The sequence below is a fragment of the Chrysemys picta genome, chromosome 1, assembly GCF_011386835.1.
Source record: "Chrysemys picta bellii isolate R12L10 chromosome 1, ASM1138683v2, whole genome shotgun sequence".
Classification (NCBI taxonomy): Eukaryota; Metazoa; Chordata; order Testudines; family Emydidae; genus Chrysemys; species Chrysemys picta.
Genome location: NC_088791.1, coordinates 231,066,958 through 231,090,292, shown reverse-complemented (window position 1 = coordinate 231,090,292; position 23,335 = coordinate 231,066,958). Strand labels below are relative to the sequence as shown.

The window sequence follows — 23,335 nt, the reverse complement described above, 5'->3', positions numbered from 1 at the left end:
CTACTCAGGGGTCCCAGGAAGGGGAGGCCAGGGCCATGGAGGCAGCTGTGCCTCACCCTTCCACATGTGGCAAGGCAGATCTACACATAAAGGCCCCTCTCAGCACATGGATCTTGGAGACACAACATGGGCCAAAGAGCCTGTCTTTGCAAGGGTACTGCACCTTTAAGACTCCCACTCTTTGTGCCGAAAGAACATTTTGTACTTTCTTTGCAGCATGCGCAGCCAGAGTGATACTTGGTGAGCTGTCTTCTGTCTCCCACACTGTCCCCTTCATGTGTTGTTGATCAATAATCTGTTAAATTGACTTTTTTTCTGTAATTGCTTTGTCTCAGTCTCTTCTCCTTTTAAGTTAAAGTTCTCTGACAGGTGAAGATCACCCCAAGCCAGCTGACCAATCCTCCCAGGCAATGGTGCCTCAAACATTTTGGCTGCATCTGCTGCCAAGTGCTTACAGGTGTATAGCCAGCCCAATGGGTACACGGAGGGGATGGGCTGGGGAGGAACACTGTCTGATTCCGCTCTCTCTCAATTGCACTTTGGCAAGACTGGGCAGAGTTTTGCCCCTAATGGCAGAAGAAGTCACAGAACAGCTGGATGATGCCCTCTACTTAGAATCAGAGGTCTCTGTTCTCCTGCCCCTACGTTTTGGAAGGAGGCAGGTGGAGAAGCTGATTTGAACTCCTCATATTTTTAGGCCTGCAGGGGCTTGCTCAGCCTCCCATGTAATTTAAAGCAGCCTGATGGGGAGCGGAGAATAACTGTAGTACAGTGCGTTGCAGTTATATCCCTGCTCCATCCCTGGCTTGCCCAGTACTTAATTTGTACCAGGGCTTGTACCTCTAGGGTTGGCAGTTCACAGCCCCAGCACCTTTGCGCTTGCCACATCAGTTATGAATGTAAAAAAAATTGCTTGAGCCCCAGCACCTGTTTCTTTACAAAGTAAGCACTGGTTGTCCCCTCCCAGGGCCGGCTCCAGGGTTTTGGCCGCCCCAAGCAGCCCCCCCCCCAAAAAAAAAGCCGCAATCGCGATCTGCGGCGGCAATTCGGCGGGAGGTCCTTTGCTCCCAGCGGGAGTGAGGGACCCTCCGCCGAATACCTGGACATGCCGCCCCTATCCGGAGCGGCCGCCCCAAGAACCTACTTGCCAGGCTGGTGCCTGGAGCCGGCCCTGTCCCCTCCCTACCCTGACATACTGGGAGCAGGGCCAGTATAAAGTGCTTACACCAGTTAAGGAGATTATCTGTATAGGGCATATTCCAGGGGGGCTATTTCTACCCCTTCAGGGCTTATTTATGCTGACAGATGAACATAGAATCATAGAATATCAGGGTTGGAAGGGACCTCAGGAGGTCATCTAGTCCAACCCCCTGCTCAAAGCAGGACCTAATCCCAACTAAATCATCCCAGCCAGGGCTTTGTCAAGCCTGACCTTAAAAACCTCTAAGGATGGAGATTCCACCACCTCCCTAGGTAACCCATTCCAGTGCTAAAGGGGCCTTAGTACAAATGAAAATCAGACCCATAGAATCATACTGTAGGATGGATCAATGAGACAACTGTGAGCCTCAAGCGTCATCTGCTAAAAAAAATTAGATGTATGAAAGGCACACAGAGCAGTAGCTGTGCGCACACACCAACCCCAACAAGACCTCAGCTGTCTCTTGCAACTTCCTGTCATTACCCACACTACAAATGCACAAAAACAACAAGGAGTCTGGTGGCACCTTAAAGACTAACAGATTTATTTGGGCATAAGCTTTCGTCTTTAAGGTGCCACCAGACTCCTTGTTGTTTTTGTAGATACAGACTAACACGGCTACCCCCTGATACTTGACACCATACAAATGCACAGGAGGAGCAAACTGGTATGTGGCTACACAAGGTGTAAGGAAGGTATTGGAGAATCAAGTCACTGTTAAAGGCATTTGGTGATATACCTGTAATGCTTCCTATGATAGCATTAGAAAATGAATGATCAGGAAAAGATCACCCCCTGAAAGAGAATGCAAGGTGACTTTTGGATAAGAGAGAAAACCACCTTCCCCACCAAACCATTTTTATTAAGTCTTCACACACCTTCTTCCTGTCAACTATGAAACCAGATGAAAAAAGTAGCACAGTCCCCACACCCCCATTAATGGTGGAGAAATACAAATGATCTATTCATAGACCAAAGTCAGGGAAGAAAAGTGAGACTAAACGGCTCAATTATGGAGCCTGAGAAACAACAAACCAAAAAGTTAAACGGAAGGGAGGAGAAAGAAGGAAGTAGTGGTTGAAACAATCTGTAAGGCAGAAGAGGGGGTCAGTCCCATTTAAAACAAAGTGCACGAACAACCGGGGAAAGTATACAAAAAAAGTAAGTTGATTTTGTCATATTAGTGAAAGTTGTGACGGCCACTTTTGAACCTGAAGCCCTCTTGTTTATTCAAAGAACAGGTGCCAGCTTCCCACCCATTCCTCAGCCCTTAACTGAAGGGACCATTTCTAGCAGCAAAGGGATGGTTCAGTTTGTATGGTCTTTCAGTATTGGTATGGAAATTATTCTTGTATTTGCATTTATGCATTTTGCTGTTAGATATAATAATGAACCAGTTAGGATTGTTAAGATGCTGTATAACTGACCTAAGCACTAGCCATCTAAGACAGATGAGCATTGTCAAAGAGACAAAATGTGAAGCATTTTTAAAGGTGTCTTTGCATGTTGCTATTACAAAGAGGTCATATTTTCTCTTTAGCAAAACTATGCGATACGTGGCCTTGTCTCTGCCAGAGAGATTGTCTAGTAAATGCTCACCGGTGGTGAGAGTGGCTCGGCAGCCGCAGTGTTAGTAATGTCGGGAACCCTAATCTAGATAGCCTGCTTTTAACACTATGTTAAGTGTATTAGACTTTCAGAGCAAATCTAATCCACACCTTGTTCATTTTTACCTTGTCTGTACGCAGAGCTTCCAAAATTGCTAACGGCAATGCAGCGGTACCAGTGTTAGCAACAATGGGAAAGCTGTAGGAAATTTGCCTCAGTTAGACAAGGCTCTAAGGACAACAGAGAAAAACAGGGCTGATGGGTAACAGAAGGAAGGCCCCGATCATGCAAACACTTAGGCATCTACTTAACTTATGCACATGTTCAATCCCATAGAGTTATTTAGGTACATAACTGTAAGCACATGCATAAGTTTTTTGCAAAATCATGGTATAAAAGGGCACAGTGATTGATGTCAATCCTAACCGTTTGTGTTTGATAGAGACAAGGCAAAAGAAAAATATTTAGACTGTAAACTCTTTGAGACAGGGAGTGCCATGTGTTTGTGTAGCACCTAGCACAACGGAGCCTGGACCCGGTTAAGGCCTCTGGGGGCTATTGCAATGAATATTTTAACTTGCATTATCAAGGAAACAGGTCTTTTAATCAGAAGTCACTATGACTCCTGTGCTACATTCTAGCTTTGCATTCCTACCACTTCAAAAGGAGAGTTAATGGTAAGTGGTTTAGCTATAATGAAAGGAAATGCACACTGAGGAGGATGTCAAACAGCAGCAGAACACCAAGGGTACATTTACACTTCGCGCTGAGGGGTGACTGCCGCTTGAGTAGGAATTCCCGCGCTAGCTTTAATGTAGCTAGCTCACTAAAAACTTCAGTGAAGACACTGCGGGGTGGACTCCAGTGTGGGCTGGCAATGCACGTCGGTACCCAGTGTTTCAGGTGGGCTTCCACAGCTCGCTCTGAAGTCTGCTCTGCTGCATCTGCACTGCTATTTTTAGCCATCCTAGCAACATTAAAGCTAGCAGATATAGAGCTACCCAAGCTGCAGTCACATCTCTGATTGCATAGTATACAGACCCTCGGTGACATGGTGATGGTACAGAGAGAAAGAGAGAGAGGTAAGGGCTGAATGATTTCCCCAGTGGACTCAGAGAGAGCTTTGCCGCTGACTTGGATGGAACAGGGTTGTGCCCTTAAATGCAAGATTCTAATTTCTTAACAGAAATCTTAGGTCTTACACAACTAATTAGCCAAGCTAGTTGGGTAGTTATACGATTTTTTATTTCCCTGCAGGTTCTCTCTATTGTACTTGAAATCAATTGTTATATTTTATCAATCTGACGGTTATGCTTTATGATTATTATTTAACATTTATATTGCAATGGTCCTAGAGGCCAACCAGATGGGGCCTCCTTCATGCTAGGTGCATGTCTACACAGCAATGTCTAAGGGTATGTCTACCCAGCAATTAGACACCCGTGGCTGGTCTGTGCCAGCTGACTCAGACTCATGGGGCTCAGGCAAAGGGGCTGTTTCATTGTAGTGTAGGGTTCTAGGCTCGGGCTGGAGCTGAGGCTCTAGGACCCTGTGGGGTGGGAGGGTCAGAGCTCGGGCTGCAGCCCTACACTGCAATGAAACAGCCCCACAGCCTGAGCCCTGGGAGCCTGAGTCAGTTGGCACAGACCAGCCACGGGTGTCTAATTGTTGTGCAGACATACCCTAAGGGGTCCACGGGGCACCTAAAAGGCAAGGACCAGCAGGAAAGGACAGTCATAGTCAACTTACCCTCACTCCTAGGGCTGAAACTAAAAATGCTAATTGAGATGCTAGTTTTTCTGATGCGTCACCTAAGCCATCAAACACTGTCAGGTGATAACATTTGTTCTCTGACAACCTGGACTGGACTTAGAGGGGAGAGGCTCATTGCTCATTATAACAACCTTGGCCATTTAGAATTATTTGGAGGTATTATTTGGAGGTTTGGGGGTGGGCCCTATGACCTATTTTGCAAGGGGAAGGTCCACCATAGGGGACTCTCCACAGGATAACACTTGTCCTTCCCCAGAGCTACAGGTTTGCAGTATTGGGCCCTAGCTGATGTCACAAAGAGCTAAAGCTGTCAGTTTATCATCAGGATAATTTGGATATTTTCACTGTCATTTTTTAAATAAAAATGATATCAACAAAGGGCAATTAGCCAACCACCCCGCAAAGCTGCTTTTATTTTTCCTCTAGGCATTTTACAGAAAGCCAGTTTGTTGCAGGCAACAAGTTCATCAGGTCACAGAATCGTAGAAATGTGGGGCTGGAAGTCTTTGCAGCCTGGGGACAAAGGGCTGTAAAATATGGTCAGAATTAATGAGAGACTATTAGATGCCACTACAAAATCCATCTGCAAATGAAGAGTCAAATGCAGCTTGACACACTGCATTCCTTGCACACAGCAGCTCCATTTTGTGAATACCCACTGCTGAACATGCCTAGCTCCCATTGAAGTTAACAGGAAGTGAGGGTGCACCATATTGTACAATCAGGCTCATAACCGGCTGCAAAAATACACTTTCTGTAGACCTGTGACTTCTATTTCTAGCACTTATCCAGCTTGTATGTTTCTGGTCTGTTCTACATGAGAAAATGTGACATTTATTTACGACTTCTTTCAGATTTACAAGGCAAAGTTGAAGCTGACAAAATATTGGTAGTAACTGATTTGGTTGTAGGGGGAGGAAGGCTCTACATGGTGGCAGGAGCGCCGCCAGCTTTTCTGCTGCCCTAGGTGGCGGACGGTCCTGCCCCGAAATGTCGCCCCTCACAGAGGCGGCAGAAGGTCCCGCCCCCAAAATACTGACGACGACTGGGGTGGCCGAAGATCCAGCCGCTGCGGTCGCCACCCCCCAAATTCTAGTGTATGTTGTATCTAGGTCGCCTAATGGGTTGCGCCAGCCCTGCATGGTGGCTAGCCTTGCTGCTAGTCCAATCCATATATATAGTGGTTGGCAATGGCAGGCGGGTACCACATTGAGAGCACTTCTGAGTGTAGACTATGGAATCATCTGATGTGGGTCTCCCTCAGCCTTGCCTATTGAAGTTGTTCCTCTTTAATTAAATAGTTAAATATTCATTGGGCCAGTGAAAGTTAGAACAACTCTATATCCCAGTAGTTAGGGTACTCACTGAGAGGTAGCAGCTCCCTGTTCAAATCCTCTCTCTTCATCAGCTGCAGAGGGCACTTAACTGGGAATCTCTCAGATCCCGGTGAGCATCCTAAGCATTGGGCTAAAGATTTTAAGGTGGAGTTAAGTGGCTTCTGAGCAAACCTACAAGATCGGGCTCCACAGGCAACTTAGGCAGAGGAGCATCTAGCTTCCCCCAGGTTTGTAGCTTGTTCCAGGGCTTAGGTGGGAATAGATGCCTGGACACTTAGAATGAATCAGCAGGGCACATGCCCAGAGGCAGAAACGTAGGTACCTAGGGAATTTTTACTGCAAAAACTTAAGTGCTCAGTGACTTTAGGCACCAAATGGGAGGTTATAGATCACAGTGGTGTCTATAAACAGGGCTTAGGCTCTTAACTACCTTTATGGCTCCCACCTTTACTCAAACAAGTAATCCCACTGACATCGAAAGAAATAATCATGTGAGTAAAACAAGCAGGTATTGGGCCAAAACAGCATGTGAAATTGCACTGGGTACTCATTGTTCACTAGAAAATATTTTAGTGTCCACAGGATACATTTGATTTAATTTAATGAAATGAAAATGCTTTTTAAAAAATTCACTGTTTGACCCCGAATCTCTCAAGGGACGCACCCTGCACCGTGACTCGTTTCAAGTGGGAATTTGTCCGGCTTTTTTACTTACCAAACCTGAGTTCAGGGTCCCAGGCTTCTAGTGCAGAAGCTGATGAGATCACTAATGCCCACTGCGGAGCAGGGAGTTGCTAGTTTGTCCTGCTAGAGGTGTTAGGTGATGCCATTAGCTCCTGGAGTTAAAACACATGACCCAGAAGTCAGGTCTTTACATGGAATTAAAGGAGGAACTGGCTTTCAGCTATTTTGTTTGAAAATGTATTTAGTTGTCATTGCTTAAGCCTAGACATGTATTCAATCAATGATTTTGGCTCATCAAGGGTTTTTTGTCTAATGTATATATAAAGCAGTTTAGTTCACTTTTTATGGCCTGGATCTTACACCCATTGAAGTCAATGGGAATTTTGCTTTGTTATAGCACCCATCAGCTTTTGCTCACTCGAACGGTGATTGATCTGCAAAAAGGATTTTGAAGAGCTATGGACTGTAAAATTGTTACCAACTACTCATTTGTGGTCATCAACATTGAAGTGACCTATAAGGAGGTTGCTTCTAAAAATGTAGATTCTTTATTTCCTTTCCTTCTGTGTTGGCAAAATGCCACACTGAGATACCACTGGTGGGCTCTAACGAATCTAGAGTGACAGATTTAAGTATTGTAACATTACTGACCATACAGACTGTCTGAAATGTTCTCAATGACTTTTGGAACCTCGCACAGTTTCATTCATCCACTACTAACCATTCCCTTACCATTCCCTGTCCATAGTATTATCTGTGTCTTGCAATGTGAGCTGTGCTATGGCTCTCTGAGTACTTTACAATCAGCCTGGAAAACCGCAGTATTCTTTGCAGTTGTCTGCTGTCACTCCCCTTTGTTGCCCTTGGTGCACTTTTGGAAGCAGATCCCTGTGCCTCTGTAATTTATCATTGTGGTGGGGAATTGTGAACATGGGCCAGGGCTCTTGGCTTTCCACTAGATTGGCATGTGAGGGTTGGGATCTGTGTTGCCTGTCCACTTGTCTTCTATAACTATTACATATAAAAAACTATATTTAATGAAAATTAAGTTTGCAGAGTCAAGTGCTCAGAAGTTATTAAATGCCAGGTTTAGGGTTGCCCATGAAACCTCTAATGCACATACACAAGGGAGCCAAATTATGATCTATTTACTATTTTTTCCACATGACTGCTGTCTCATTCAGTGCATATTTCTGGATGGTGTCAGGTAATAAATTAGGGCTGTGCTGTGCATCGGGACATTTTATGTGGGTCCCTTGAAACTTGAATTCTATCCGTATTCAGTATTTCTTTTAATTAGTGCTGAGAAGGAACAAGATTTTTCCATGCCATAAAAAAAATCCAAGATTTGGAAAAAAAATATCGTTCCATAGTGGAGCGGGAAAAACAAATCTTGGAATTTGTCACAGAATGGCTGCCTAGTTCCCTGGGCATGAGCCTAAATATCTACACTGCAGTTTTATAGCCCCGCAGTCTGAGCCCCGCGAACCCGAGTCAGCTGACACAGGCCAGCTGCGGGTGTTTTATTACAATGTAGACATACCCGGACAGCTGGAAGATTCTCTCTCCTGTGCTCTCAGGGTATGTCTACTCTGCAGTGTAAGCCCAGGATTAGTGGAACTCAAGTTGGTGGACCCTGGGTTAGAGAACAGAGGGCTTGAGCATCTACACTGATTGGTTACCGTAGGCTGAGAATTTTTGAAGCTGGGCTGCAACCTAGGGCTTCAGCATCTACACTGCAGAGATCTGAGTCCAACCAGCCATATCTCAGATTTCTAGTGCCCTCCCAAAATGTGTCTGTGCCTAATGCCACAGAGTCCCCTGAAGCCTGGAATGGAGCGTGCTCACTGTAGACAGACTCTGGAGAATTTAGCTGCCAAACTTCTACTGGGCTTGTGTGAAATGTGCTTTTTGGAAGCACATAACTTGGGTAGATTCAGGCAGATTTTCGTGGGACTGGCAATAAGGCACACCCCTGACACGACGGTGAACCTCTTGGCAAATTTCAAGCCCCCGCTCCAAAGCTTAAAGGTGCTTGAATATCTCGGCAAAATAACTGTAAACATTTTCTAACGTGTTAACCTACGTATTTTCCCCTAACCTCATTCTGAGATATGGCTGAAACATTTCTACTGAAATTTTCTAAAATATATTCCCCCAGAGGCAGACACCTGGCATGGAAGATTTCAGCCTGAATGGTTGGCATTTGGCAAAGTTATAAGCAACTGAATACTGCATCTTATAATGGGACGTGATGGGCAACATTAACGATAGCTTCCACTACTATTGCAGCCTATACTTTTGAGAACTGTCAGGTTTTTCCACATCTCTTGGCGAGGATTGGTGCTGGTTCATTTGAGTACATTTTTCACCATTGTAGACTCAGGGACAACAGGATCGTGTCCAGTTGAGTGTTAAATGTTTACTTTCAAACAATGGAGCTTCCTCCTTTGTGCCTGGGCAATTATTCTTCAGTCTTATTAAACTAATTATTTAGAAATTATTTCTAACATTCAACCTAAATGAGCCCTTTCTTAATTTCATCCCAATATACCTATCAGGTTCTCTTGAACATTTTCTCACTCCATCTGTCACTGGATCTGCCCAATCTAGGTAATAACAGACTGCTACAAAACACAACACTTTTCATCTTAAAACACAACCACATGAGTGCAAAATGTTGGTCAGACTTACAGGCAGTTCCCTAGGGAATTTTCATCTGATCAGTGCTGGTGCTTCCACACTGTAACAGATTTTACTTTCCGTACACGTATGAGCTGCAAAAAAGAGCCAAAAAAACAACAACTTTAAGAATATCATATTTCAAAATGATCAGATCTCAAGATATTTATCAGGTTCACACAAGCACAGATAACACGATCATAGTTTTCAAATGGGCTAGCTAGCTCAAAAGTATTTATGGGCCAGATTTCCAAAAGTCCTTATTCAGCACCCACAACTGAGCCCAATTTTTAGAAGCACGCCCCTCTCTTGTTCTTTTGCACCTACCCTTTTTCCAGATTACTTCCCCCCAATGCTACTAGTTGTGGGTTTTCATTGCAGTAGTTGTTTGTGTTCAAAGTGTTTAGTCAAGGGTTGTGTGTGTGCAGGAGGGGAGTTGAAGAGAGTGATGGAAGGTTGGCATCCCAAGGTGGGCAGATGGAAGGTTGTGGTATGTGGTCTGCGGTGCACAGTACTTGTGGCAAGGGTAAAGTGTGTGTTTCTGTATAGAGGATGTGACATTTTGGGAATCTGTCTGTACAATATATAAATTCTGTGTGAGATTATGAACTCTCTGTGTATCGTTACCAAACTGCAAACTACAACTGTTGCCTGATTTGATGGGAGATTAATAATATTGTTTAGATAATATGGGTTATAGGCTCACCAATTAATCTGATTAGAAGATAATAAGGTTCTTGCCCCAGAGTCAGGCTACCCAGAATTTGCAGGGACCATCGGAATGTCTGACTAGGAAACTCACACTGAGAACAAAAGGCAGCTTTAAGCCTTTTCCTGAGATAAATGGAACAGTAATGGAATAGCAATCAAATAATCAACCAATTACAAAATCAGTAATATTGTTCTAGCAGTACAGGTGGTATTATATACTATAAAGATTTCTCGATTCATATACTCACACCCTTCCTTGAAAACCTGGTGATAAGAGACAAAGGACCAGCCTTGCCCCTGGCATGCCAAGAGAGTTCAATGGTCCAGGTTCCTCAAGTCTTGAATGAGAGGTGAAGAACTTAGAAGAAGCTAGAGCTAAAAGCTGTAGAAAGACTACAGAAGCTAATGTAGAGTGTACTTGCATTACCGTAAAAATACTCTACTACAAATTGATAAACCTATTATAAAACAAATAGCAAACCTATAATATGACAAATGATCAACTCATAAGAAAAGATATATATGCAAGCAAGTAGGCTAGCTCTATAGGCTACAGTGAAATCTTTTGCCTTCTCTGTTGTCTCTTTGACTCCATATTGGACAGAAATTCCAAAGGCTGATGGCAAAAGAGTAACAATAGAGGTTAGTTGAATTAACTTGCTTCTCTCTGAAAAGTTATAACTCTAGAGAATAGGGTAGTGCCTCCCCAGGAAAACTGGTTTGTCTAAGGAGAGGTCAGTGGATGTATTTGGGATCTTTGGGCACTTTCAGCGGCTCAAGGTGATGGGAGCGGATATAGTCTTATGAGGTAGAGAAAATGCTGCTTGTCTGACTTCCTGAGCCCCGAGGGTCCCTCAAGGACACCCAAGGGAATGGTGAACTAATAGGGGCATTGCAGTTAGGGTGTTTGTTGTTTTTTAAATGATCTATACTCCCTTGTGCTTTGTTAAGTAAAAAAGCAAGTACGTGTTAAATGCTGAGCAAAGTGTCTGGGTGGTTTTTTTTCTCCTGCTGATGATAGCTCATCTCAATTGATTGCCCTCTTACAGTTGGTATGGCTACTTCCATCTTTTCACGTTCTCTGTATTGTGACAAAGTTCCTCTATCTTGGTGGGTCCTGAGCTTATTGGCAGATTTTCTTGCCTCAGAGATTCACCATGTGGATTGGGGAACAGCCCAGAGACCTTCCCCCCTGGAAGAACCCACAGTCCAGGTCAATTGGGAGGTTTGGGGGGAACCCGGGCCCACCCTCTACTCTGGGTTCCAGCCCAGGGCCCTGTGGACTGCAGCTATCTATAGTGCCTCCTGTAACAGCTACATGACAGCTACAACTCCCTGGGCTACTTCCCCATGGCCTCCTCCAAACACCTTCCTTATTCTCACCACAGGACCTTCCTCCTGGTGTCTGAGAACACATGTGCTCCTCAGTCCTACTACAGCACACCCTCTCAGCTCCTTACACCTCTTGCTCCCAGCTCCTCACACTCACACCACAAACTAAAGTGAGCTCCTTTTAAAACCCAGGTGCCCTGATTAGCCTGCCTTAATTGATTCTAGCAGCTTCTTCTTAATTGGCTCCCGGTGTCCTAATTAGCCTGCCTGCCTTAACTGGTTCTAGCAGGTTCCTGATTACTCTAGTGCAGCCCCTGCTCTGGTCACTCAGGGAACAGAAAACTACTCATCCAGTGACCAGCATATTTGCCCTCTACCAGACTCCTGTACCCCACTGGTCTGGATCTGTCACAGTATGTATAAATATCTTCTTTCTGTGTGTTCCATTCTATGCATCTGAAGAAGTGGGCTGTAACCCACGAAAGCTTATGCTCAAATAAATTTGTTAGTCTCTAAGGTGCCACAAGTACTCCTGTTCTTTTTGCGGATACAGACTAACACGGCTGCTACCCTGAAACCTGTCTGTGTTATATTTGTCACAACTGCCACATGCCTCCGGAAAGAGGTAACTGTAAATGAGAAGACTCACATCTTGGAGAGGAGTTCTGGGAGAGGATATTTTTAAGTAGGGGGAAATCTGAAGGGTCAGCAATGAACCCAGGAGCTAGTCAGCTGGACAGTGGGTTCCAGCTCTCAGAAGGGAGTGTTGGACGCTGGGTTGTACTCTGAGGGTGTGCCTAGGGACCCCAAGATTGGGGTGGTGTCTGGGCTTCATTCAGGCTCCAGAGGCTTAATACACCCTGGGGACCTAGGGGCTGAGTCCTTCACGGCAATCTGCTGGGTGGCCTGGAGGGAGTGCTGTATCAGATCTGTGACAGTGGCCTAGATGACATGTACTATTAGATGGCTTCACATTTCACTCGCCTGCTTTTTTGTGGCTTTGGGCATATAGCAATTCTAAATGCTTCACAGTGAAGATTTTTTGTGTATTAATTTTCTAATTATTTCAGTATGTAATTGGGGATTCTGTAAGGGGACCTGTGGTGGTAGAAGTATCAAGAGTCCATCAGCAGCTGAACATGTACCCATAGCAGTTACAGGATAAAATACGATAGAAAAACCTAGCCTTTTATGCAAAAAGGGTTTATGTGCCTAGCCCCCATACATTAAGCTTCCAGGCACTCTACTCCCATCCATCAGCAATGTGCATAGGGCATAAGCTTTCAGTTATAACCTAAATAATAGCTCACCCAACTTTTTTTTTTTTAAACGAGCTATTGTACCAGACCTGCTCAGGGTCCACCCCATTACAAGTTTTGTGGCAGTAGATGATGGCTTTTTTTTAAAGAAATATTCATCAACAATGAAAAGAAGGTTTTTCAACCAGAGCCCTCAAAGGCTTCCCATTAAAAATGTATAAGAAACCCAACAAAAACTACAGACAATTCAAAAGGCATCAAATCTAACCCTGTGAGAAATTTCTTTGAGCAAAAAACTGGAGTGTATTGTTCATTTTACGTCCATTTTTAGAACACAGTCTTAACTATGAAGCTACTACCTGGCTTCCTTCGTGTAATACATGACCCAGAAAGAAAGCCAGCTTGACTGTCAGAATCCAAGCAGTTTTCAGGGCTGGCAGTCAGAACAAACAAACAAGCTTCTTTTTACGTGTAAATCCAGCATGTTTGATCTGGAGCTCGTTGTGGCACAATAAACCTGGAACCCCATGATGCCATTTTTACAGAGTCACTTCTCGGAGTAGAACTGCATTTTAAAACTGTACTTAAACAGAATGAAACATTTTTGACAAAGACAAAAGAACAGGAGACAAAAAATATGGCAACAAATCTGAAGGCCCGGAAATTGAATCAGAACTGTAGTACTAGGAAACGGAACCTGGCCTCCTCAGTTTTAGTTTAAAACCATCCTTTTATTTGTAAGCAAAGCAAACAATACAGAATGACTGAGAGATAATAGCCATGGAACTCCACTATGCTATTTTAACAGCCCTTCTTGCCTACCATAGTGTGCAGATCCTCACTGAGAGGCCATAGGAGCCCTGCTCCTCATGTTCCAGTGGAAGTTCTCCAGAGAGAGACCACAGGAGGCCTGCTTAATGAGCCTAACAACAGAGTTTCTTAAAGAGATGTTTTGGGGCCTGGTGGCTGGGTATGTTTAGTTTGGAAAAAGAAGATTAAGGGGGAGACATGATAGCCATCTACAAATACCGGAAAGGCTGCCATAAAAAAGATGGATAAAAATTGTTCTCTCTTGCCACAGAGGGCAGGACAAGAGGCAATGGGTTCAAACTACAGCCTAGCAGATTTAAATTAAATCTAAGGGAAAACGTTCTATCTGTAAGAACAGTAGGACAATGGAAAAAACTGCCTAGAGAAGTCATGGAAGCTCCTTCACTGGAGGTTTTCAAAAGGAGGCTGTGTAGCCATCTGTCTTGGATGGCTTAGACACAACAAATCTTGCATCTTGGCAGGAGGTTAGACTAAATGACCCTTGTGGTCCCTTCTAACCCTATGGTTCTATGATTCCCCACCCTCCTGCCCACACATGGTTTATTAGTGGTGGCAGACCACACTGGCAATTTCTCTTGTAAATTTCTCTTTCCATTTTTGTCACTACGGCTAACCTACCCCTTTCTCCTTTTGGTACTCTTTCCAATCAGGGGCGTGCACGGGGGGAAAAGAGGCATGCCCCAATAATCGACAGCAGCCCTGGGGCCCCGGCGGGGAGAGCAAGTTCCTCTGGCTCTGAGGCCCCAGTGTTGAGAGTGAGCTCCTCCAGTCCTGGGGCCGCAGCAAGGAGAACGAGCTCCTGTGGCCCGGGGCTGCAGTGGGGGCACAGAACATGCCCCCCAAAGGAGTGAAATTTAAATTTCGTGTGCATGCCCCTGTTTCCAACCTATATCCCTGCACCAAACAAGAATACTTATTCTGACCAAGAATATACCGGGCACAATTTTTAAAGACCCTCAACTTGGCCTCTCATTTTTGCACTTAGAAGCTTTGCTGAGAACAAAATTGCCTGCACAGTTAATTGCAAGTGTAGATGATACCGGGTAAAATTGTCACAAATACTTGGATGTATCCTGAAAAAGGCTGCAGAAAGGTGCAGGGTGCTAGCTGGAGACGTGGGTTCAGTTCCAGGCTTCCCACCAACTTGCTGTGTGACCTTAAGCAAGTCACTGAGCCTCTCTCGGTGTGTTGACACTGTAGCTGGAAGTGAGCCTCCTAGACCAGGTAGACAGATTTGTGGTGGGCGAGGCCTCATGCTTGCATGCCAAAAATAGCAGTGCGGATGTTGTGGCAATGGCAGAGGCTTAAGCTAGCTACCTGAGCTCAGACCCAGGGGTCAGGTTGAGCTTGAGCTTGGATGATTAACCTGAGCCTCCGCTCATACTGCAATGTCTACACAGCTATTTTTAGAGCCTTAATGTGAGCCAGGCTAACACAAGTTTATGTACCCAGGCTGGGAGGTTTGCTCCTAGCTGCAGTGTACACCAGAGGTCCCCAAACTGTGGGGCGTGCCCCCCTAGGGATGCACAGAGAAACTTTGGGGGGGTTGGGGTGGTGGGGAGGGAGCGCCACCCAGCTCTGTTCCTGGCCCTGGCCTTAGCTGCTGGCCCTGGCTGCCGGCCCCATGCCCATGGCCCCGCTTCTGGCCCCGCACCTGGGATCCTGGCTGCCGGCCCCGCATCTGGGCCCCACCATTAGTCCCCTGCCCAAGGCTCTGCCTCCGGCCTCGATTGCTGCCCCCATGCCCGGGGTCCGGGCTGATGGCCTTGGTCCCCAGTTGAGGCTCCACTTCCGGTCCCGGTCCTGCCCCCAGCTGTGGCCCCAGTCTTGCCCCCCCTTACTCATGTCTGCCTCCCGGAGCCACAGCCCTGCTCCCAGCCCCGGCTTCAGGGGTAAAGAGGGGGATGAGGTAAAAAATGTGGGGACCACTGGTGTAGACATACCCTGTTTCCTGTCTGAATGATGAGGATAATAGCACTTCCCTTCCTCACTGGGATGCTGTGAGGTTAATGCATTAAAGATTGTGAGGTGCTCAGATTCTACAATAGTGGGGGTTGTATAAGTACCTAAGACAGAAGTGTCTTAGAAACCCCATTGGAAGTTGATGGGACTTATGTTCCTAATTCACATGGGGGCTTTTGAAACTCTTATCTAGAACCTATGTAGGTATTTTTTCCATTTATAAAATCCAGAAGGTGCTCATTCGAAAAGGCAGGCACAGTCAGGTAGCCAATGTCTAATGTTACAACTGATTGTGGGCAGAGAAGTTCCTTTTAAAACATTGGCCTACAATAGCTGAACATTTCCAGGGATCATTGAATAGTGATGGGCTGGTGGCATCATGCTATTATTATAACTGCCCTACAAATGACTTTTTTGAAATATGGAAAATCTTTCATATAGAAATAGTATATTACGAAAGACAACAAACATGCAAAAGTGCACTGTGCTACAAGACTTCCGTCTGGTGCTAGTCTGTAGAGTTCTGCTTTTATGCTGTGAGGCAGTTACCCAAAGCCCAGGTGAAATTATATATTTTTATGGTGTGACTGCATATTTATGATTCTTATTGTGTGCAAGTGCGCATGCTGTAAACTTCACTGCACATGTTTTGTCGGCGCAATCTCAGAATGACTATAAATCGCAACACTGCAAAGGTTAAAGATACATATCTAGTCCAGATTTACAAAGAAATTGGGTACAAAGTTTATTCATTTGGGTTTCTATCAAAGACTAGAAGCTGATTCTCCGCTTTTATGATGTCACTTGGAGTGCATTACATCTTCCACTGTTCTTCTTACCAAAAGCAAAATTTACACCTGTTGCCCCTTTATTCTAATAGATTATTTGAACATTTTAACTGTTTGTCCTACTACAGTACCTGCTGTAATTCTGACTGATTGCAAAGTTACCTTTTTATAATAGGCAGTCACTTTAACCCATAAAATAATCATTTTATTTCTAAATTGCCCAGTCATCAGTGATGCAGACATATATAACTTTTTGCTTTTCAGTGACCATTTTGGGCTCTTTCCATGAGAAAAGAATATGGGGGGAGGAGGGAAATGAGCCAATCTTTATTTCACCTACTGAAAAACTACTCTTAAAAAAAGAGCATGAAAAAAGAAGTGAAAAGTTGTCCTTACCTGCTCCAGTGTGTATGGCGTAGCATGAAAAGCCCATAAATGATAGATTGGCTGTTAGAAAACGTCTTATGTTGGTTACTCCTCAGATCATCGGGCTCAGGAAATGACCATATATTTCTGCAACGGTTAATTTCCTCACTCTGTAAGTTAACTGTTTTGATACACCCCTCAGGTTTGTTTTTTTTAAGTTCAGAAAATCTTTCTTCATCTCCCAGTAAATCTGTCTGATGTCTGTGCTCTCCAGCTGACTTGTTTCACAATGAGAACTTGAAGCTTGCAAGGGAAATGGTGAGCCTGACAATATTTTCATGTAGTAAAAGGAAATGGAGCTTCTAAGATGTTTCTGCCCTAGAGTAGCAAGTGCACAAACCGTAGAGGGAAAACAGTAGAGTAAAATTTTCAGAAGCACCTAAGTGACTTAGGCTCCTAAATCTCATTTTCAAAAGAGACTTCGGTACTTAGGAGCCAAAATTCCATCCTAAGTGCCTAAATTCCTTTTGAAAATGTGATTTAGGCTCCTAAATCAGTTATGTTGCAATGCTGAGCACAGAAATGCCCAAATATCTTTAAAAATCTGGGCCTTCGTCTAGAAGCAAACTGCTGTCATAGGGATATTTTCAAGCGGTCACTATACATTTCCAGTACTGTTTTGTTCAATTTCTAGTTAGTCCACTTCCTCTATAGAATCAATACTTGCTTGTTCCTTTGGTGCTTGCTGAAGACAGATTTCATTGTTATAAGTATTTGAAGTTGCATTAATTGTACATTTAAGTTTTATTGCGGCAAGGGTATGTTTAGAATCCATTACATTCCTAGTTTCTTTGGAGTAAATTGTTATTATCTGGAAGTTTCAGATTACAATTTTTAATAACCTTACAGGTTGACCAATGCCACTAGTTGGTGACTCGGCTAGTGCTGTGTGAATAACTGATTTTTGGTTCATAGGCAGTTCTGAAAAATCAAAAATAACATTAGTTTCAGGTCAACCCCAAACCAAATTTTTTTAGAAATTTTCAGTGAATTGAAAAATAAGAAAAAGAATCATTTTGCGTCCAACAAAATGTTTTATTTTGATTTGGGGCATTTTTAACTGTTTTTAAAAGAAAAGCCTAACTTTAAAAAATTGAGCAGGAGGTGCCTTTCCTTTTATGCCCAATAGTCCAGTGGTTAGCACACTCAGCTAGGCTGTAGAAGATCCAGGTTCAAATCCTTACTCTGGAGCAACAAATTGAAGCCAGGTCTCCCAAATCCTAATCCCCCTCCCTTGCAAGCTATTGACTATTCTGTGGTGGTGGTGGTGGGTCTGCTTAATCTCTTCTATTGAAGCTGCTCCACTTTGTCTGAAATCCTTCAATGTTTATTGGGCCAGAGAGAAAGAAAGTGACTCTATAGGCTACGGGGGTCAGGGCATCCTCCTGGGAGGTGGGACACCCAGATTCCAGTCCCTGCTCCAATGAATATTTAGTTATTTATACCAAGTAGAACTGCTTCAACAGAAGAGGTCAAGAGCTTGTCCTATGCTACAATTACCCAATAGCCTGCTGGTTAGAGCACTTTCCTGGTATATGGAAGATCTCAGTGCAAAGTCCCTGCTCCAGAGGTAGGGATTCAAATGTGGGTCTTCCACAGCTGAGATCAATGTCCTCACCACCTCCTTCTTGTGAACCTAACCTGGCATTTTCAAATATATATATATTTTTACCAAAACAATTCATGAAAATCAACACAAATTTGTGAAGTGTCTTGGTCGACCCAAATCTGCATTTTTAGTGAAAAAAAGTTTTGGATGAAAAATTTCACCCAGCTCTAGACTCAACTCCCTCATTTGGGGCTTTCCCCAAAGAACACTGAAATCAGGAGAAAGACTCCCCTGACTTCAATGAGCTTTGGAGCAAGCTCTTGCTGTTGCAAGCTTTAGGCCTCGTCCCGGGAGAAGCCAAGTATTTCCAGCATGGTGTTAAGTGCCCTCAGTGCCCACTGTGCTGTAGGTCATTGGCATCTCCCAGGATGAGGCCCTGTGTCTTTATAAACAAGACAACAACTATGCAGAGTAAATTTAGTTTCTAGAAGAATTGTTAAAATTTCCACTTGCCATTTAGTGAGCAAGTTCCCTTTGTTACATGTTTGGTTGGATTTTAATATAGAAAAGCATAATTAAAGGCCAGCGGTAAAATCCTGACCCGACTGAAGTGAATAGGAGTTTTGCCATTGACTTCGGTGGGGCCAAGGTTTCACCCCAGGGATACGTTTCCAAGAATAAACAAACCAACAAAAAAACAAATGCACCAAGGGCTAAATCCAGCAAGGCACTCTGGCTTCTAGCCACAAAAACACTTAGGCATGTGCTTAACTGTAACACATTCCTAATCCTATTGTCTTTAGGGAAATCACTAGAAATACCCATACGCATGAAGTTAAGCTCATGCTTAGCTAGATGGAGGTCAGCGTGCTCAGCATCTTGCAGGATCAAACCCTAAGTCAGTTATTTTTATCCTTTGGTCTTGAGGGGCCATGTGCTACATTGTTTCACATGCAGAAATCTTAACGGAGCTTTGCATGCAACAGGATGGCTGTATATGGTCTCAAGTGTTTCTCTGTCCTTGGCTGCTCTCACTTTTGCATACAAAAACTGAATCAACTGTCAGGTGCCAGACTGGCTTTTCATGCTGAGTCTAAAGGTAAACAGAAGTGACTGACTCAATGTTGCCAGCTGCAAGCATTCAAAAATCATAAGATTGGCTTAAAATCATGAGATTATTATGAAAAATATACTACATTGGGGTTCTTTTTCTTTGCCGTCTGGTTTCTGAGCCTTTAGGGTGCACTCACTGCAGGTTTTCAAGTTTTTTTCTGCAACTGTGAGGGCTAGATAATCATGGTTTTATCTGTCTTCTGAAGCTGGGTCTTTAAGAAAACACCAAATATTACAAGACTCATGGTAAAGTTGCGGGAGTTGGGAACACTGTTAACAGCTCCAAGGGAATCAGTTGGTTGCATTCATTCTACTGAATGCAAATCCTTGGGTAAATACATCAGTGCTGCTCTTGTGTAGAAATATTATTTAGGAGTGCTATTGATTTTCACGATAAAGCTTTGATTTTCTCTAAAGCCCTTCAGCATGGGTGAAACCCTGGTTCTACGGTAGTCAACAGCTAAACTCCCACTGACTCTAGTGAGTCTTGACGTGAAGTCAGATTGAAACAAGCAGCCAGTGAGTGCTTTTAAAAATTAATTTGCATTTAAAAATGTCACACCTTCCTAGGAAACCTGGGCTGAATAGTGTATTACACTAATGTCATGTATCGGGGGTAGCCATGTTAGTCTGTAGCCGCAAAAGCAACAAGGAGTCCAGTGGCACCTGAAAGACTAACAGATTTATTTGGGCATAAGCTTTTGTGGGTAAAAACCCACTTCTTCAGATGCATGGAGTGAAAGTTACAGATGCAGGTCCCCCTGATTCTACCCGTTGTGCACAGGGCTTCCCTGGATAGCATAGAGCTACTGCAATGGTGTCTGCACCAGCCCAGTTCCTGCTGGCTCCCTGGATAGCAGGTGGAATAGATGTGTGACCAGAGTGCACTTTATTATCACTATTCTTTACTTCTCACTGTCCAAGGGAAACAGAGTATGGAGGCTGCTCTACCTTAGACTGGGACCAGCTAGGGTGACCAGACAACAAGTGTGAAAAATCAGGATGGGGGGTAATAGGATCCTATATAAGAAAAAGACCCAAAAATCGGGACTGTCCCTATAAAATCGGGACATCTGGTCACCCTAGGACCAGCAGACCCCTGCATGGCCCCAAAAATGTAGGGACCACCCCTTTGCCCCAGCCCATTGCATTACCCAAGAATGGAGAAACTGAAAATCGGGCCTTTGCCTTAAAGGACTACACTAAAGATACAATGCTTGTTTAGTGATAGCCCTAGTTCTGAGGGTGACCCTCCTGGCAAGATGACCTGTCTGGAGGCTGTTCATGAGGTTATTGAATCTACATTCCTTAATTATAACGTGGACTAGGGTAACTGGTCAAATAGATACTGGTGTAGTGTGGAGAGGTCAGTTTTAAGACCTGCTTATTTATGAAGGAAGCCATGGAGCCTTCTGCTCTTCTTTCTCTCACTGTGTGTAGACTTTGAAGGGAAACCCTAAGCTACTTCAGCCATTGTGCTGAACTATCCTCCTAGAAACAACTCTACAGCCACTTCGCAGGCCTGAGTGGAGAAATTTCTTCCCTCTATTTCCCCTGTGCAGCTACCCATGCATGCATTCCTGCTAAGCTGGGAGCTGGGCTAGGGAGTTGGCCCTAGATTACTATTAATCCTCCATAGATTTTACTGTGCACATTTAAGATACGGTTATAATGTGACACTTTCCTTATTGTTACACATTTTGGTAAACTCACAGTTCTCATTGATTTAGACTGACCAAGTCAGTTGATGAGCTCCCTTTACTTTAAATGCTGCTATACCAGAATAAGTGGGATAGTCCTGAAGAACAGCTGAACTCTCCCAAAATGATTCCAGGTCTGATAATTGCCTTGATTCATAGCTCCATAGACTCTAAGGCCAGACGGGACCATTGTGGTCATCTAGCCTGACCTCCTGTATAACACAGGCCATAGAATTTCCTTGAAATAATTCCTAGTGCAGATATTTTACAAAAACATCCCATCTTGATTGAAAAATTTGCAGTAATGAAGAATCCACCACAACCCTGGGCAAATTGCAGGGATGCAAAGGTGGGGGAAAAGGGAGATACAGTAGGCCAAGGTCCAGCCTCCTCTACTCCATGCCCATAGATGTCAGGGGCAGCAGCTGCAAGTGGTGATCCCTCAGCATGTCTGAGCCTGGCAGCCTGCAAGGAGTGGGCCTGGCTACTGGGATGTGGAGTAGACCTCCAGGAGCCCAAGTTCAACTGCAGACACTGCAGAGCCTGCCAATCTCCACCCCACTGAGACAGTGAGGGTCTGAGTCACCCAGCTCCTGGAATCATGGCCCCAGTGCTTTGTCTCCCCAGGAGCTCCCTTAGCTTTGAGGGGCAAGGAGAACTGGCCTGGTCCCTGCTCAGCCTCCCCCAAGGGAGAGATTGCCCCAGAGCTGTCATTCCTGGAGCTGGGGAAGGCTGAGCAGGGCCCAGGCTGGCTCCCCCTGCCCTGTGCTGCTCAGGAGCTCCTGGGGAGGGGAAGCCCCAGGGCCATGATTCCTTGAGCTGGCCAGCTTGGGCCCTGGTGGGGCTGGAGCTAGCAAGTCATGCAGCAGCTGCAGCTGGGCTCATGGCTCTTGGGGAGACCCCTTAGGTGCCCACTTCCTGCTCACTGTGGGGCTCAGACATGCCAAGAGACCACTGTTTCCAGTGGTGGCAGAATTGGGGATGGCGAGTGCTAATGATCTGACAATGGTAATATTGTCATGTTTCCGCCACCATGGCCCTACATGTCATTCCCTGTAAACTGCACATGGGGAGGGGAGGGGAGGGGAGGGGAGGGGAGAGAGGTGAAAGTGGGACTCCAAGAGACTGGACCAGCTGCCTTGGCACCTCAGCTCTGACTGGGGAGAAGGTAGGAACATTTGACCTAGGCCTCATCCTTAATATAATTGTGGTTGCACTGGTAAATTGTCCCAGTGGTTAATTACCCTCACTGTTAAAAATTTATATCTTATTCCCAGTCTGAATTTGTTTAGCTTCAACTTCCAGGCATTGGATCATGTTATACATTTCTCCACTAGCTTGAAGAGCCCATTATTAAATATTAGTTCCCCATATAGATACATATAGACTGTAACCAAGTCACCCCTTAACTTTCTCTTTGTTAAGATTAAGCTCCTTGAGTCTGTCACTATAAGGCATGTTTTTTAATACTTTAATCATTCTCCTGGGTTTTCTCTGAATTCTCTCCAGTTTATCAACATCCTTCTTGAATTGTAGGCACCAACACTGGACACAGTTTTCCAGCAGTAGTCACGCCAGTGGTGATATATTATAACCTCTCTACTACAACTTGAGATTCCCCTATTTGTGCATCCAAGGATTGCATTAGCCCGTTTGGCCACAGTGTTATATGCTGATTATCCACCACAACCTCAAAAACTTTTCAGAGTCACTGCTTCCCAGGATAGAGTTCCCTACATTCTTTTGCAGATGTATACATTTAGCTGAATTAAAATGCATATTTTTGCTTGCACTCAGTTTACCACATGATCCAGATCAGTAACTTGTCATCTTATTTATTTTCCATTCCCCCAATTTTTGTGTCATCTGTAAACTTTATCAATGATGATTTTGTTTTCTTCCAGGTCATTGATAAAAATGTCAAACAGCATAGGGCCAGGAACCTATCCCTGCAGGACCTTACTACAAACACACCTGCTTAATACTTTTTGAGAACTATCAGTTAGCCAGCTTTTAATCTATTTAATATGTGCTATGCAAATTTTATATCATCCTAGTTTTTTAATCAAAATGTTCTGTGGTACCAAGTCAGGCACCTTACAGAAGTCTAAGTATATATTATCTCAGAACTATTACCTTTGTCAGACAAACTTGTAATATCAGCAAGAAAAAGTATCAAATTAGTTTGACAGAATCTATTTTCCATAAACCCATGTTGATTGGCATTAATTATATTATTCTCCTTTAATTCTTTATCAGTTGAGTCCCATATCAGCTGCTCCATTATTTTGCCCAGGATTTATGTCAGACTGACAGGCCTTTAATTACCCGATGTGATGGGATGTATTTGGCCTTTGCAGCTACCTGCTGGGGCCCCCC

The 23,335-nt window shown here is 44.3% G+C and overlaps 1 protein-coding gene across 2 annotated transcripts in view; it reads right to left on the bottom strand.

Annotated features, from left to right (window-relative positions):
* Positions 1 to 18,160, bottom strand: part of LOC101937121 (P2Y receptor family member 8) — a 53,741-nt gene extending 35,581 nt beyond the window's left edge. The window contains exons 1-3 of one of the 2 annotated variants that reach the window (XM_008167393.3): positions 16,565 to 18,160; positions 9,298 to 9,380; positions 6,635 to 6,755 (exon numbers count right to left, since the gene is read on the bottom strand). The gene's annotated coding sequence lies outside the window, so the exon portion shown is untranslated. The remainder of the gene's footprint in view (positions 1 to 6,634; positions 6,756 to 9,297; positions 9,381 to 16,564) is intronic. The other variant, XM_008167392.3, reaches the window with a different exon arrangement.
* Positions 18,161 to 23,335: the final 5,175 nt, after the last annotated feature.